This window comes from Pan troglodytes, chromosome 15, assembly GCF_028858775.2.
Source record: "Pan troglodytes isolate AG18354 chromosome 15, NHGRI_mPanTro3-v2.0_pri, whole genome shotgun sequence".
Taxonomy (NCBI): domain Eukaryota; kingdom Metazoa; phylum Chordata; class Mammalia; order Primates; family Hominidae; genus Pan; species Pan troglodytes.
The window spans coordinates 13569167-13574242 of NC_072413.2; the positions used below are offsets into that span (position 1 = coordinate 13569167).

At 56.6% G+C, this 5076-nt stretch overlaps 1 pseudogene; it reads right to left on the reverse strand.

Moving 5' to 3' along the window:
- Positions 1-4563: 4563 nt before the first annotated feature.
- On the reverse strand, positions 4564-5076 carry LOC107973050 (double homeobox protein 4C-like; annotated as a pseudogene).

Sequence of the window (5076 nt, forward strand, 5' to 3'; positions counted from 1 at the left end):
ACCTTCTGATACTGTTTAGTCAAAGCCTGGAGAATAGTTACATCTCCTGGATGATCAGTTCAGAAATATGTCACAATGCCCTCTCCCAGCGGAGCCTAGAGAAGATTTGCATCATTTGGGTGATTAGAGCAGAGATATATCACAATGTCCCCTGTACAAAAAGCCTGGAAATGATTTACATCACCTAAGTGATCAGTGCATATGTATGTCAGAAATCCCCAGTAGGCTGAACCTAGACAAGGGTTACATCACTTAGGTGATCAGTGTAGACATAAGTGAAAATTCCCGTGTACACAGAGCCTTGACAAGTGTTACATCACCTACTGATCAGTGCAGGTATAAGTCGTAAAGCCTCCTGTAGGCAGAGTGTAGACAAGTGTTTATTCCCTGGGGTGGTCAGTGCAGAGGTATGTGACAAAGCCCCTGTAAGCAGAACCTTGACAAGGGTTACATCACCTGTTTGATCAGGGGAAATGTATATCACAAAGCCCCCTGTAGGAAAAGCCCAGACAGTTGTTACATCACCTGGGTCAGCAGTGGAGAGATCTGTCACAATGCCCCTGTAGGCAGAGCTTAGACAAGGGTTACATCACCTGGGTGATCAGTGCAGTGATATGTCACAAAAATCGCAGTAGACAGAGCCTAGACAAGAGTTACATCACCTGGGTGATCAGTGCAGATATTTGACACAATGTTCCCATAAACAGAGCCTAGACAAGACTTCCATCACCTGGGTGATCAGTGCAGAGTTATGTCACAAATCCCCCTCTAGGCAGAATATAGAGAAGAGCCCCATCTCCTGGGTGATCAGTGCAGAGATAGTTCACAATGACACTGTTGGCAGAGAGTAGACAAGAGTTACATAACCAAGGTGATCTGTGTAGAGTTATATCACAATATCCCCTGCAGGTGGAACCTAGACAAGAGTAACCTCACCTGGTTGATCAGCGGAGATATACGTCACAATACCCCCGTAGGTGGAGCCTAGACAAGAGTTACATCACATGGGTGATCAGTACAGATATATGTAACAAAGCCCCTATAGGCAGAGCCTAAATAAGAGTTACATCACCTGGGTGATCAGTGCAGAAATATGTCACAAAGCCCTTGTAGGCCGAGCCTAGAAAAGAGTTACATCTCCTGGGTGATCAGTGCAAAGATATGTCACAAAGCCCCCTGTAGACAAATCCCAGAAAATTGTTACATCTCCTGGGTGATCAATGGAGGTATCTGTCACAATTCCCCTTTAGGCGCAGCTTAAACAAGCGTTACATCACATGAGTGATCAGTGCAGAGATATGTCAATATGCCCCCATAGGCAGATCCAAAACAAGAGTCCATCACCTGGGTGATGAGTGCAGAAATATGCCACAATGCCGCCAGTAGGCAGATATAGACAAGAGTTACATCACCTGCATGATCACTGCAGAGATATGTCACAATGCCACCGTAGGCAGAGCCTAGACAAGAGTCCCATCACCTGGGTGATCAGTGCAGAGTTATATCACAATGCCCCCTTTTGGCAGAGCCTAGACAAGGGTTACATCACCTGGGTGATCAGTGCAGAGATGTGTCACAAGCTCCCTGTAGCCAGAGCCTAGACAAGTTACATCAGCTGTGTGATCAGTGCAGTGACATGTCACAAGGTCCCTGTAGCCATATCCTTGACAAAAGTGACGTCACCTGGGTGATCAGTGCGGAGATATGTCACAATGTCTCCAGTAGGCCGAGCCTAGACAAGAGTTACATCACCTTGGTGATCAGTGTGGAGATATGTCATAATATCTCCAGTAGGCAGAGCCTAGACAAGTGTTACATAATGCGGGTGATCCGTGCAGAGTGATGTCACAACGTCCTCTGTAGGCAGACACTAGAAAAGAGTTACAAAACCTGGGTGATAAGTTCAGAGATATGTCACAATGCCCCCTGTAGGCAGAGCATAGAGAAGACTTGCATCAACTGGGTGATCAGTGCAGAGATATGTCACACTGTTCCCTGTAGGCAAAGCCTAGGAAAGAGTGACATCACCTTTGTCATCAGTTCAGTGATATGTGAAAACGCCCCTGTAGGCAGAACCTAGACAAGAGTCCCATCACCTGGGTGATCAGTGCAGAAATATGTCACAATGCCCCCATAGACAGATTCAACACAAGAGTTACATCACCTGGGTGATCAGTATACAGATATGTCACAATGCTCCCATAGGCAGAGCCTACACAAAAGTCCCATCACCTAGGTGATCAGTGCAGAGATGTGTCACAAAGCCGCTGTAGGCAGAGCCTAGACAAGTATTACATCACTTTGTTGATCAGTTCAGAGATGTGTCATGCTGACTGTTTGCTCCCGGAGCTCTGCGGGCACCCGGAAACTTGCATGGAATGGGGGAAGACCGGCATGGTGCCTTCGCTCTCCTTGCCAGTTTCCAAGCCAGCCACACTGCAGACTCCCCATGTTGCCGCACACGGGAATCCATCGTCAGGCCATCACGCTGGGGAGGCATCTTCTCTCTGGGTTCTCGCTCTGGTCTCCTACGTGGAAATGAACGAGTGCCACACGCCTGTGTGTGTGAGACTGTCCCGGCAATGGCGACACCGACAGGCACTGCCTCCTTCACGGAGTGTGGGACTGGAACTCTCAAGACTCCCACGGAGGTTCAATTCCACACTCCCCTCCACCATCCCAGGCCGGTTTCTCCCTGCTGAAGACGCGTGGGAGCCCAGAAAGAGACTTCCAGTTCCCATGGGATTCCTGGAGATGTCCGGAGAGCCAGCCCCTGAAATGCTCCCGCCTCACCCCTTCCCCCTCGCCCCCTTCCTCTTCGTCTCTCTGGCCCCACCACCAGCATCACCACGCCCTCCCCCCACACCACACCACCCCACGGCCGCAGGCCTCGATGCCCTGGGACCCCTCTGTGGTGGGGCGGCCTGTCCCAGGGCTCAACACCATTCATGAAGTGGTGGAGCCAGCCTGCATGAGGGCCTTTATAAGAGCCCCTGGCTGGCTGTCCGGGCAGGCCTCCTGGCTGCACCTGCCGCAGTGCACTGGCCGGCTGAGGTGCACGGGAGCCCACCGTACTCTCTCTGCCCGTGTCCGTCCGTGAAATTCCAGCCGGTGATCCCCGCGATGGCCCTCCCGACACCTTCGGACAGCACCCTCCCCGCGGAAGCCCTGGGACGGGGATGGCGAAGACACGTTTGAACACCGCGCTAAAGCGAGGCCCTGCGAGCCTGCTTTGTGTGGAACTCGTACCCGGGCAACGCCACCAGAGAACGGCTGGCCCAGGCCATCGGCATTCTGGAGCCCAGGGTGCAGATTTGGTTCCAGAATGAGAGGTCACGCCAGCTGAGGCAGCACCGGCGGGAAACTCAGTCCTGGCCCGGAAGATGAGGCCCGCAAGAAGGCAGGTGAAAGCGGACCGCCGTCACCGGATCCCAGACCGCCCTGCTCCTCCAAGCCTATGAGAAGTATGGCTTTCCAGGCATCACTGCCAGGGAAGATCTGGCCAGAGACACGGGACTACCGGATTCCAGGATTCAGATCTGGTTTCAGAATCGAAGGGCCAGGCATCCAGGACAGGCTGGCAGACCGCCCGCACAGGCAGGGGGCCTGTGCAACGCAGCCTCCGGCGGATGTCACCCTGCTCCCTCATGGGTCGCCTTCGCCCAAACTGGCGCGTGGGGAATGGGGCTTCGCACACCCCACGTGCCCTGCGCGCCTGGGGCTTTCCCACAGGGGGCTTTCGTGAGTCAGGGAGCAAGGGCCGTCCCCGTGCTCCAGCCCAGCCAGGCCGCGCCGACAGAGGGGATCTCCCAACTTGTGCCGGCACGCGGGGTTTTGCCTAAGCGGCCCTGGCTCCTCTGGAAGGGGCGCTCTCCCACCCTCAGGCTCCTCAGTGCCCTCTGCACCTGGGCAAAAGCCGGGAGGACCAGGACACGTTCCGCGGCGGCCTGTCAGGGCCAAGGTGTGGTTGTGCCACCAGCCTCCCAGGGGAGTCCGTGGTTGGGCTGGGGCCATGGTCCCAAGGTCGCCGGGGCGGCGTGGGAACCCCAAGCCAGGGCAGCTCCACCTCACCAGCCCGCGATCCCGGAGGCTTCCGCGAGGCAGGGGCAGATGCAAGGCATCCCGGCGCCCTCCCAGGCACTACAGGAGCCGGGGCGCTCGTCTGCACTCCCCTCCGGCCTGCTGGTGGATGAGCTCCTGGCGACCCCGGAGTTTCTGCAGAAACGGAGTTTCTCCGTTTCCTGGAAACGGAGGCCCCGGGGGAGCTGGAGGCCTTGGAAGAGGCTGCCTCACTGGAAGCACCCCTCAGTGCTGAGGGTGGGAGAGCGACCCTTCTGAAAGAGCAGGGGCGGCATAGGCAAAATCCCTTCATGCAGGGGCAGGTTGGGAGATCCCCTCTGCCAGCGCGGCCTGGCTGGGCTGGAGCACGGGGATGGCCCTCGCTCCCTGGCTCACCAAAGCCCCCTGTGGGAGAGCCCCAGGTGAGTAGGACACGTGGGGTGCGGGAATCCCCGTTCTCCACGCGCTGGTGTGAGCGAAGGCGACCCACGAGGGAGCAGGGTGTCACCCTCCGGGGACCGCGTTGCACTGACCGCCTGCCTGAGCAGGGGCCCTGCCAGCCTGTCCCGGTTGCCTGGCCCTTCAATTCTGAAACCAGATCTGAATCCTGGACTCCAGGAGGCCCGCCTCTCTGGCCAGTTCTTCCCTGGCGGCGATGCCTGGTAAGCGATCCTTCTCAAAGGCTCGGAGGAGCAGGGCGATCTGGGATCCAGTGTCGGTGGTCCGCTTTCACCTGCCTTCTTGCAGGCCGCGTCTCCCGGGCCAGGGCTGAGGTTCCCTCCGATGCTGCCTCAGCTGGCGTGACCTCTCATTCCGAAACCAAATATGGACCCTGGGCTCCGGAATGCCGATGGCCTGGGCCAGCCGTTCTCTGGTGGCGATGCCCGGGTATGGGTTCCGCACAAAGCAGGCACACAGGGCCTTGCTTTGGCTCGGGGTCCAAATGAGTCTCCTTCGCCGTCCCCGTCCCTGGGCTTCCGCAGCGAGGGTGCCGTCTGAAGGCGTTGGGAGGGCCAT